Below are 13,448 nucleotides of genomic sequence, written 5' to 3'. Positions count from 1 at the left end.
GTAATGAATTGATTTTGTGATAAAGTGAATTGGTTAAAAAATTAATGAAATGATGATTTATGGTGAGAAAATGGAATGGGAAAATTTTTAGTGATAGTGCACCACAATGGCCGAACTTTTCAAGAAGAATTGTGAGGGTTGTTAGGCTGAATTTTAGATTATTGAAATTGTATTTAGTGAATTGAAATATTAGAAATGAAATGGAGCAATTTGGAGCCAAATCGGACACAATTGTCATTTAATAAGGTAATAGGTCGAATTAGGTCATCACCGCATTTAAGCAGTAGTCGGATAAGTTACATATCATATCATGCATATACACTGAGCCTGAATTGATTTTATAATGGTTAAGCATTGATGTGGTGAATTATGTATTGTACATTGTGGATAGGTGGTGAGTAAATTACACTAGTAAAAGTACAGAGATTGTACTTGGAGACTTTGATTAGGAGTACATCGACTCCTAGAACTGTGAGTAAACTTATTATCGTCATAATTATCTAGAGTAGTTTTATACAATTGTGTGATTTTATGGAAAATGAGTTTAAATGGTAAATTGCTATGTTTTAGGAGAAATTGTGATTTTATAAAATGATTTTATAAATTTTTTGAAAAATTAAATATTGGTTTTGAAAATAGAGTAATTGGAGACTGTCTGCTTGTGTTGTAAATTTATGGTTTTAAATTGAATGGCTTATGACAATAAATGAGCATGAATGGCTAAATTGATTTTTGGTGTTAGAATTTTTTGTACTGTGTATTCAGCCTTGAGAGGCTAGGTTGCGATAAATTGCCATGTCATATAGAAGAAGAATTTATAAATCAGGTAGTACATAAAATAATCCATAGTCATTACAATAGTGGGGGTTTTCGTGGACTGCCTATGAGAAGGGCACGGTAACCCAATTATATATTTACCTCCGGGGGAGATGTTGGATGAAGTATCTCTTGAGGTAAAGATTTGAGTGCACTTCACGTGGACCACCACGTGAGAGTAAAACTCATCCAACGCCAAGGCATGGCTAAAATTTAGGATGTAAAGACATTTAACAGCCTTGATGGACTCGGTTGGGATAACCCTCAATCAAGGTATCTCTGATAACTGAGTATGAGAATGATTTTTGGCACGAGCCAAGCTTTTCAGGAAATCAGAAGCCTATTTGTTTATTTGGGTGAAATGAGTTGAAAGGTAATGAAATTACAATATGATGACTTATTTTAATTCGTCTCCATTTACTCGCCTTTAGATAGTTTAGATGGTGTCTGTTTACTCACTGGGATTTTTTAATCTCACCACCCTCATTTCCTCACATTTCAGGCTCGGGGAATTCCATAGTTAGCTAACTTTGACAAGGACCTTCATTTGGACTTGAATCGACAAAAGCTGTAGGTTTTCAGCTTCTGATGCATTTTGGTTAGATGTGGGCTCACATGTCGCTGTAAAAGTAATATTATACTTTGGTTATTTGCTTTATAGTATATATATGAATATAATTAACTTTCACGCTATAAGAATTATTTACCGATAGCTTTATAAAAAAATTATTTTACAAGAAAATAGTTTATTTTATTGAATATTTTTATTATATTCAAATAGTCAAATTTTCACTTTAAATGAACGTTTTAGATACTTAATTTGTTTTTAAATCACTAAATATATATTTTTTGATTACCTACTACATTTTTAGCAAGTTTTGAGATTTTCAACGAAAAATGACCAAAATGCCCTTTTGAGCTAGAAAATAATATGTTATGTTCTGATTTGGAAATGACTCGTAATCTTTTGAATTACAATATTTGATAACTATTGCTCATTGGGGAAGTGCAATAGCTTATACGAGAGCCTTGCGAGGTTTCGATCGACATTCGGGGTGAAGAATGTCTATCGAGGCTTTGCGGCGGTTTTCACGGGCTCAATGGGAGTTCCGGGTCGTGACATTCCACGAGGGAATACATTCTAGCCGAACATAGGGAGTGAGGTTTTGATGATGGATTTTGTTGTATTTCATATTATTTAGCTCGTGATTAATGATTTATGGTATCAGATATCGAAAACGATTATTGAAAAGTATAGTTCCTTTAGTAAACGACTTGAACAATAATGAGAAAATCATAGTGAATGGACTTGAATTTAATTCTTAATGATATAGATGGATTTATTAGACTGTGTTAATAGTGATTAGCACGTTAGTTCGAAATCGAAATGAACTTCGGTTACGATGAATTAAGTCACAATCAAGCTCATTGAGGTACTTTGGTGTATTTGGAATATTGAAAGTGTAATGAATATATTTGAAATTGAATCGGATGTTTTGGTTAATTCAACAGTGTATAGTTCGAGTTAGGTTGAATACAAATTCAGTCCGATCATAATTGAACCCACGTAGAACACCGTTTTTAAGTGATTATTCGAACAATTCTCATTCAATTTTATGCATTCATATAGAGCCTGAAATAGTTTTATAACAGTTTGGCACAAATATATTAAATTACGTATCGTGTATTATGTATAGGTGGTGAGCCCTCTGATAAGGGTAAAGATATCGTACTCGAGGACCAAGAATAGGAGTACTCCAAACTCCCGTTATTATGAGTAATCAAATGTTCACCTTAACTATCTAAAGTAGTTTATACTCGTTTTTATGAATTTAAAGAATAATGAACTTAAACCGTAGATTTTTATGTTTTATAAGTTAAGTGTTAGTTAAATGAATGAGATTTATAAATTGTTTTGCAATTCAATGATGATTTTGGAAATTGAGTAGATGGAGACTATATACTTGTGTTATCTATATATACATGTATGGTTTGAATTGATGGCTTATGACAATGTGATGGCATGAATGGCTGGATTTGTGGATTATATAAACTGTTTTCTTTTACCTTGACAAGCTAGGTAATATTATATTAGCCATGTCATGCTGTCAAAATTTTTATTGATTTGGTAGGTTATTTGATTAGCTTACTGCAGTGGGCGGGTTTTCATGGACCAGCCTATTAGAGGGGCACGATAAACCCCTTTATATTTTACCTTAGTACGAGAGGCGCAGAGGGTATTTGCTAAGGTAAGTTTAGAGTTCACTTCATGCTGAACCACCACGTGAGGCTGAAACTCAGCCAACGTCAAGGAATTGCTATATTTTAAAAGTAAAAACATGTTTTATGCGTATATGTTGTTTTAACATCCTTGGCGGACTCAGTTGGATGCTCGGGCCAAGGTGTCATCGAGTATGAGTTTTGGCACAAGCCAAGTTTTTAAGAGAATCATAAGCTTTGTTGATTATTTCGATGAAATGTAATTGTTTTATATGAATTGAAATAAGTTTTAAATGTTATGAATCATATTATGATGGGATGATTTAACTGTCTCCATTTACTCGACTTTAGATGTTGTAGATGAACTTTGCTTATTCACTGGGTTTATAAAAACTCACCCCTTCTTTTTGCCCATTTCAGGCTCAGGACAGTCTGTAAACAATCGATTTTGTCGATGGTTGCTTTTATATTTGCATCCTTAGAAATCGAAGGTCTACAGTCTTGTATATTTTCGGTTATTTTGGGACTTACATGTCATTATAGAATATTTTTGTATACCTGGTTTGGTGTGATATTATATGTATATGAATTTATTTTACTCTTACACTACAAAAATTGTTTATGCAGGATTCTATAAATATTGTTTAATAAGAAAATAGAATATTTTATTTAATATTTTATTTAGTTTGATTAGCCATAATTTCATTTTAAATGGATGATCTATATTACTAAAATTATTTTTAGATAAGAAATGTATATTTTCGATCGTACATTGTATTTTCATCAGGTTTCAAAATTTTTGAGTAAAAATAACCAAAATACCCCTGTGTAGTAGAAATTACTTTTTATTTGTTTTTTATTTAAAAATAGTTTAGATTCCCTTAAAACATGATATGTAGTAACTGTTGCTCACAGGGGAGACGTAAAATTGATGCAAGAGCCTTGCGAGATTTCAGTTGACATTCCAAGTAATGAATGTCTATCGAGACATCGCGGCAGTTGTTACGGGCTCGAAGGGAGTACCGGGTCGTGACAGAAAAATATAACATGGTCTTATCATCATACCACGTCACTATCCATTATTACATATCAATATATCACATCAGTACTGTCATGACCCGGTACTCCTCTCGAGCTCGTGATAACCATCACGATGTCCCGATAGACATTCATTGCCCGAAATGTCAACCCGAAACTTCGCAAGGCTTTACTATCAGTTTTTCATTTCCCTTGTGAGCAACCATTGTCAAATATCGTGTTCTAAAAGATTTTAAATTGTTTCCAACTTAAAACAAATAAAATATTAATTTTCGTCTCACAAGGGTATTTTGGTCATTTTTCTCAAAAATTTTGAAACTGGCTAAAATGTAATATACAAGTACAAAACACATAATTCATATTCAAAATGAGTTTAAAAGTCTAAAATCTTCATTTAAAACGAAATTATGGTTATTTGAATACAATAAGAAAATAAAAAAAATATTAAGTAAAATATTCAATTTTCTTATAAAACAATATTTATAGAGTTATACGTAACTAATTTTTGTAGCATAAAAGCTAAATAAATTTATACATACTATAATACAGTAAGCCAAAATATTTAATTTAATTTACAATAACAAGAGGGCTCCCGAATAAACAAAAATAAAGAGGACTGTGAACCTACGGTTTGGAAAATGTAGATCCAACGGTAGTCCTCGATGAGATCAGCTATCTACAGTCTATACAGAACCTGAAATGGGTGGAAATGAGGGTGGTGAGATTATAAAATCTCAATGAGTAAACAGACATCATCATAAACATCTAGAGTTGAGTACATGGAGACAATAAAGTAAATCATCGTAAACTGGGTCACAACATTAGAATACATTTCATTTAAAATACGTAAAGAGGCTTATGAATCTCATAAAAACTAGGCTTATACCATAAATCCATTCTCAGGGACACCTTGGCCGAGGCATCCTACCGAGACCGCCAAGGCTATTAAAATTCACATTTCACATAAATCATGTTTTTGTTTTGAAAACATAGTCATTCCTTGGTGTTGGCTGAGTTCCCCCTCATGTGGTGGTTTGGCGTGAAGTGAACCCTAAGCTTTACCCCAGGAGATACCCTACGCGTCTCTTCGTTCGAGATAATAATATAATGGGGCTTACCGTGCCCCTCTAAAAGGTTGGTCCACAAAAACCCCCTACTGCAGTGATTAATTAATATATAATCCACCATACAATAAAACTCAATAACATGATATGACAATTTTGTAATTCGTAGTCTTTCAAGGCAACCAAACAATTCGTATTTCAATACAATTGCCAACTAGCTAATCATGCTCGATTTATCATAAGCCAATCAATTTAAACAATCAAATTGTCACAATTAATAGTCTTTGTGTACTCTATTTTTCAAAATCACTATTAATTTCAAAACAATTTATAATTTAATTTCATTGGAACACCTTTATTTATAAAACATGAAAATTTACCTTTTTAAATCCATTTTTCCATAGAATTAATGAAATCATCTAAAAATCACCCTAGATAATTAAAATGACAATAAGTTTACTCACAATGTCTAGAGTGTCGATTCTCGAAATACTCAAACTACTGGTCCTCAGATGCAATTCCCTTGCCTTTATCGGAGGACTCGCCACTTTGACACAGTACAAAATTGAGAAACTCACCACATTGGTACTAAATTGAAATTAAACTAATTTAGACTATTAATGCATAATATGGAATGCAAAAATGCACTAGTAACTATCTAAACTCGGTATTAGCCTAATTCGTCTTATCACCCGATTAAATTACTAATGCGTCCAATTTAATCCCAAATTACTCCAAATTGTTCCAATTCTTTTCCAATATCTTAATTCACCAAATTCAAATCAAATAACCTAAAATTTGGCAGAACTATCTTCACTTTTCTTCTTAAAATTTTCGGCCAATAATGGTGCATTAACACCGTGATTTTTCCTACTATTTTTCCACACCATAATTCATCATTTCTTAACCAATTCTCCTAGAATAAAAATCAAACTCATCCTCACTCAATACATGGTAAATTCGGCCATTAATGGTTGTGAGAAAAAATAAATTCTTTTCTTATTGTTTTGTTTCTAAATATGCTAAACTAACTAAAAACACTAACATAACTTAAAATCAAATCCATCCAACAACTTTCTCTCTCCTAAACCATTTTGATCAGCCAACAATTCATCATAAAAACATGTAATTTACGCATGGAAAATAAGGAGAAATGCTTAAGGAAAATAGATTTCAAGCTTAAGTTGAAAAATCCTACCTTTTTCACTTGTTTTCCTTGATTTTCCACACTTTTTCTCTTGAAATTCCTCACCTAGGGTTTGTTCTTCCCTTCTTTCCCTCTCTTCCTTGCTTGGCCGAATATTTGGAGAGTAATGGGCTGATTTATGCTGATTTTTAAGTTAAATAATAAATTATCCTAAGCTTGACAATGGCATTTTCTTATTGGTCCATTTTTAAAATTTTAAAAATTTAAACATTTTATCTCCACCACATGATTAGTCAAAGGTAAAAAATGAGGATAAAGGAAGACCATGTGCTGGAAAATTATCCTGGTGGTGAAAAATTACAATTTTGCCCCTAGAGTGGTAAAATTACCATTTTACCCCTATACTCTAAATTATACCGAAATTAAAATTTTTCACTTCTAAACCTCAAATCATACTCCAATAAGTCAAATGGGGCCAAATAAATCTTTTCCAAAAATTACCATTTTGTCCTTAGGTGGCAAATGACCATTTTGCCCCTAGATAGTGAAAATTTCAATTCGACTCCAAATTGATCCTCAAACTCCGAATTACCATTTTGAGTCATCCTTGGACTGTGAAGATCTTAATCTCACCTTAAAATTCCTATTTGATCTAGTTCGAGGATTAAATCAACTTTGTTGTACCTCTAGGTACAATACCAACTTTGTAAATTTTTTTCGGACTCTCCTAGCATGCAATCATGCTATCATCACATGTATGTCATGACAAATATTTTATAAGGTCAAGCTTTACAACACGACCCCCCTTAAAATAAAATTTTGACCTCAAAATTTCACTTATTGGATTTCAAGAAAAGATATGGATATTGGTTCCTCATCTCGTGCTCGACTTCCCACATCATTTCTTCCATTCGAGCATTTTTCCACAATACTTTCGCCATTGGAATGCTCTTGTTCCTCAACACTTGATCCTTTTGATCTAGAATACGTACCGGCTGCACTTCGAACTTCAAATCTTCATGCAACTCAATTAGAGGTGTCTCTAGAATATGGGAAGGATCGGGAACATACTTTTTCAACATCGAGACCTGGAAGACATTATGAATCCGATCTAACTCCGGGGGTAATTCAAGTTTGTAAGCCACTGGCCCAATCCTTTCAATAATAAGAAAAGGTCCAATGTATCTCGGATTAAGGTTTCCCCTCTTCGCGAATCAACTTACACCTTCCATTATCCAATAAATACCATAAATTATCACAACAGTTTAATCAAATAAGATTTAATACTTCAAAATTTTCAAATTATTACCGTTCTAAGGAGAAACCTTAAGAAAAACTTTATCATCGACTTCAAACTCCAAATCTTTCCTTTATTTATCCGAATAATTCTTCTGCCTATCTTGAGCTATCTTTAACCGCTCTCAGATAACCTTGACCTTATCATTTGTCAGATCAATCAATTCCACATTCACCAATTTTCTCTCACCTACTTCATCCCAACAGAGCGGAGTTCGACACTTCTTTCCATACAAAGCCTCATATGGTGCCATCCCAATACTAGACTGAAAACTGTTATTATAAGCAAACTCCACCAATGGCAAGTGTCTGTCTCAACTCCCAATAAAGTCAATGACACAAGCCCGTAACATATCCTTTAATGTCTGAATAGTTCTCTCAAATTGACCATCTGTCTGCGGATGAAAGGCAGTACTAAATCTCAATTTAGTTTCGAGAGCTTCTTGAAATTTCAGCCAAAATCGAGAAGTAAATCGAGGGTCTCGATCTGACACAATAGAAATTGAAACTCCATGTAATCTCACAACCTCATTTATATAAAGTCTTGCCAGCCTCTCAATAGAATACGTGCTATGGATAGTCAAGAAATGGGCGGACTTAGTCAATCTATCCACAATCACCCAAATAGCATCCCTCCCACTTTGTGTCCACGGCAAACCCAATACAAAGTCCATAGTCACGTGTTCCCACTTCCATTCAGGAATCGGTAAAGGCTGAAGAGTACCTGACAATTTTTGATACTCTGCCTTGATCTGTTGGCATGTGAGTCATTTCGCTACAAACTAACTATGTCTCGTTTCATACCCGGCCACCAATAACTTTCTTTAATAGTCTGATACATCTTGGTGCTTATGGGATGTAAAGCATAGGCGGAAGAATGAGCTTCCTTCAAAATAGCTCGTCTCAACTTATCATCCTTAGGGACACAAATTTGGTCTCTAAGCATCAAAGTACCATCATCGCTGAGTCTAAACTCACTAGTTTCTCCATCTTGCAGCTTTTGAACTTCCTATTTCAACCAATCATCAGATTTTTACAATTCTCTGATCTGATTCAACAATGAAGGTCTCACGACGAAACTAGCAAGCAGGGTTCCATCCTCACCATTATTCAACTAGATCCCTAGAGATTTTATCTCAAGTAATATCGAAAAATAAGAACTCTGAAGTACTGCTAATGAAGATGAGGATTTATGACTTAAAGCATCTGCTACAACATTTGCCTTTCCCGGATGATAATCAATCACCAAGTCGTAATCCTTAATCAACTCCAACCATCGTCTCTGTCTCAAATTAAGCTCTTTTTGGGTGAGCAAATATTTCAAGCTTTTATGATCAGTAAAAATCCGATAACTATCACCATATAAATAATGTTTCTAAATCTTCCATGCGAAGACTACTGTTGCTAACTCCAAGTCATGAGTAGGGTAATTCGTCTCATGCTTCTTCAACTGCCGAGAAGCATAAGCTATTACCTTCTCATTCTGCATCAACACACACCCTAATCCCAACTTAGATGCATCATTGTATACCATAAATTCTTTTCCATTAACAAAAAGTGTTAAAACGGGAGCAGAGGTTAACTGGTTCTTTAGCTCCTGAAATCGATTCTCACAAATATCATCCCACTCAAACTTAACTCCTTTACGAGTCAAATGAGTCAAAGGAGCTACTATCAAAGAAAATCCCTAAACAAATCTCCGGTAATAACTAGCTAAGCCAAGGAAACTACGAATCTCAATTACCATTCTCGGTTGCTCCCATTGCAAGATTGCCTCAATCTTCTTGGGATCAACATAAATTCCAGCTTCGGACACCACATGTCCCGAGAAAACCATTTCCTTCAACCAGAATTCACATTTAGAGAACTTGGCATAGAGTTGCCTCTCGCGCAAAGTTTGCAACACAATGCGCAAATGGACAGCATGTTCATCATCATTCTTCGAATAAACCAGGATGTCATCAATGAATACTATCACAAACTTATCCAAGTATGGATGGAACACCCTGTTCATAAGATCCATAAAAACTGCCAGGGTATTAGTCAAACCAAACGGCATTACCAGAAACTCATAATGCCCATAATGCATCCTGAAGGCAGTCTTGGGTACATCCTGCTCCTTAATCCTCAACTGATAGTACCCAGATCTCAAATCAATCTTAGAGAATACCATAGCACCTCGTAATTGATCAAAAAGATCATTTATCGAAGGTAAAGGGTATTTATTCTTGATGGTCACTCGGTTCAGCTGACGATAATCAATACACAATCGAAGAGTGCCATCCTTCTTCTTGACAAATAGGACTGGTGCTCCCCAAAGAGAAATGCTAGGGCGAATGAAACCTTTATCCACCAAATCTTGCAACTAGACTTTCAGTTCCTTCAACTCTGTCGGAGCCATTCTATACGAAGGGATAGAAATAGGTGTGGTACCCGAAAGTAAATCAATAGGGAACTCAAGCTCTCGATCAGGAGGCAGTCCCGGTAACTCATTAGGAAATACATCAGAAAACTCACTTACTATTGGGACATCTTCTAACTTAGGTTCCCCTTTTGAAGTATCAATCACATGTGCCAAATAAGTCGGATACCTTTTTTGGACTAATTTCGAAGCTTTGATGGCAGAGATTACACAAAACGGTAATACTCGACGTTTCCCTGTAAATACAATCTCTGCTCCCTCCGAATTTTGAAGAACAATTTCTTTTCGAAAACAATCCACGTTCGCCCAATATACAGTTAACCAGTCCATACCCAATTTTAAATCAAAATTCAATGTCTCTAGAGGAATTAAGTCACCCCTAAATTCTTCCTCACCTACCCTTACCCCACAGTCTCTATAATAAGTATTTCTAATAACTTGTTCTCCTAGAGGGGTATGCACTACAATTTCTCCCTCTAATGGTGACAGGTTTCTATCAACAATTGATGCAAATGTCGTACTCACATAAGATCTATTTGAGTTAGAATCTATCAGAACATAAACATCTTTATCAAATAAAGACATAATACTTGTCGTTGCTCCAGGTCGGATCCGTGCCTCATCATCTGTCACTGCGAAAACTCTTATCGAAGTACGAGTCTGTAGTCTCAAAGGTGGATGTGCCAAGGTATTACTCTCCACACCGGACCGTATGGCTACTCCTTGTCTCGGTGCCAACCGAGAAGAATTTAAAATTTTAAAAATTTAAATATTTTATCTCCACCACATGATTAGTCAAAGGTCAAAAATGAGGATAAAGGAAGACCATGTGCTGGAAAATTGTCCTGGTGGTGGCAAATTACAATTTTGCTCCTAGAGTGGCAAAATTACCATTTTACCCCTATACTCTAAATTATATCAAAATTAAAATTTTTCGCTTCTAAACCTCAAATCATACTCCAATAAGTCAAATGGGGCCAAATAAATCTTTTCTAAAAATTACCATTTTGTCCCTAAGTGGCAAATGACCATTTTGTCCCTAGATAGTGAAAATTCTTATTTGACTCCAAATTGATCCTCAAACTCTGAATTACCATTTTGAGTCATCCTTGGACTGTGACGATCTTAATCTCACCTTAAAATTCCTATTTGATCTAGTTCGAAGATTAAATCAACTTTGTTGTACCTTTAGGTACAATACTTACTTTTGTAAATTTTTTTCGGGACTCTCCTAGCATGTAATCATACTATCATCACATGTATGTCATGACAAGTATTTTATAAGGTCAGGCTTTACAAGTACTTTATGACATAAAATAATAAATGATGTTTTGACTAATGATAATTAATCAACTATTAATTATAAGAGTTTATTTAGTTTAAAATCAAAATATAAGAACTTAATTGAATGCAATGGCATTGATATGAAAAGTAAAACTTACAATACGGTCACATCTTCATGCAAAATCAGCATACCATGCACGGTATTTTTGACCATATTTTTTTAGTGTCAATAATTAGGATACTGTATGTACAAGTCTAATATGATGAATCATGCTCGTATGCCCAGAAACTTTTGTTCTTTTTATGGTGGGTTACAGTTGAAGTAACCCTTGTAAAGCCTGACCTTATAAAATATTTGTCATGACATACATGTGATGGATAGCATGCTTGCATGCTAGAAGAGTCTCGAAAAATTTACAAAAGTCAGTATTGTACTTAGAGGTACAGCAAAGTTGATTTACGCCTCGAACTAGATAAAATAGAGATTTTATTGTGAAATTGAAAATTTTAAAGTCCCAGAATGATTTAATATGATGATTCAGAGTTCGAAGATCAATTTGGAGTCAAATCGAAAATTTCACTATCCAAGGATAAAATGGTAATTTTGCCACTCGAGGACAAAAACGAGAAATTTTTCAAAGATTTTGATCACATTTGACTTATTGGAGTATGATTTGAGGTTGAGAAGTGAAAAATTGTAATCCAAACGTTTTTCGGAGCATAGAGGTAAAATGGTAATTTTGTCACCCCAGGGGTAAAATTGTAATTTTCCACCACCAAGACATTTGTCCAGCACATGGTCTTCCCTTATTCTCATTTTGACCTTTGACTAATCATGTGGTGGAGATAAAAGGTTTAAAATTTTTAAAGTTTTAAAAATGGACCAATGGAAACATGCCATGTGTCAAGCTTAGAATATTTTATTATTTTCTATAAAAATCAGCCTATAAACCCCTCATTTCTCTCCAAATATTCGGCCACACCAAGAACAAAGGGAAAAAGGAAGAGAACAAACCCTAGGTGGGGAATTTGAAGAGAAAAAGTTTGGAAAATCAAGGAAAATAAGTGAAAAAGATAAGACTTTTCAATTTAAACTTGAAATCTATTTTCCTTAAGCATTTCTCCTTATTTTCCATGGTTAAATTACATGTTTTCATGATGAATTCATGGCTGGTCAAAATGGGTATGGAGAGAGAAAGATGTTGGATTGATTTGATTTTAAGTTATGTTAGTGTTTTTAGCTAGTTTAGCATATTTAGAAGCAAAACAACAAGAAAAGAATCCATTTTCCCCATGAATCTTCATTGGCCGAATCTTCCTTAATATGTGTCGGAGATGGATTGTTATTATTTCAAGAGAAATAGCTTAGAAAATGATGAATGATGGTGAGAAAATTAAATAGGAAAAATCACGATGTTAGTGCACTGTAATGGCCAAATTTTTTCATGAAGAAATGGGAAGGTTTTGATGCTGAAATTGGTGTTATTTGAATAATTTTTGGTGAATTGAGGTATTAGAAACGAAATGGAGTAATTTGGGATTAAATTAGACGCATTAGGAATTTAATCGAGTGATAAGACGAATTAGGCCAATACCGGGTTTAGATAGTTACCAGTGCATTTTTGCATTCCATATCATGCATTAGTAGTCTAAATTAGTTTAATTTCAATTTAGTACCAATGTGGTGAATTTTTCGATTTTGAATTATGTCAAGGTGGTGAGTCCTCCGATAAAGGTAAGGGAATTACACCCGAGGATCAGTGGTTTGAGTATTTCGAGAATCTGCACTCTAGACATTGTGAGTAAACTAACTGTCATTTAAACTATCGATGGTGGCTTTTAGATGATTACATGAATTCTATGGAAAAAATGGATTTAAAAAGGTAAATTTTCATGTTTTATGAATAAATGTGTTTCAATGAAATTAATTTATAAATTGTTTTGAAATTAATGATAATGTTGAAAAATAGAGTACACGAAGATTGTTAATTGTTGCAATTCGATTGTTTAAATTGATTGACTTATGATAAATCGGCATGATTGGCTGGTTGGCAATTGTATTGAAATACGAATTGTTTGGTTACCTTGAAAGGCTGCGAATTACAAAAATTACCATATCATGTTATTGAATTTTATTGTATGGTGGATTATATATTAATTA

This window comes from Theobroma cacao, chromosome 9, assembly GCF_053813885.1.
Source record: "Theobroma cacao isolate CCN51 chromosome 9, ASM5381388v1, whole genome shotgun sequence".
Lineage (NCBI taxonomy): Eukaryota > Viridiplantae > Streptophyta > Magnoliopsida > Malvales > Malvaceae > Theobroma > Theobroma cacao.
This window is presented reverse-complemented; position numbering follows the sequence as displayed.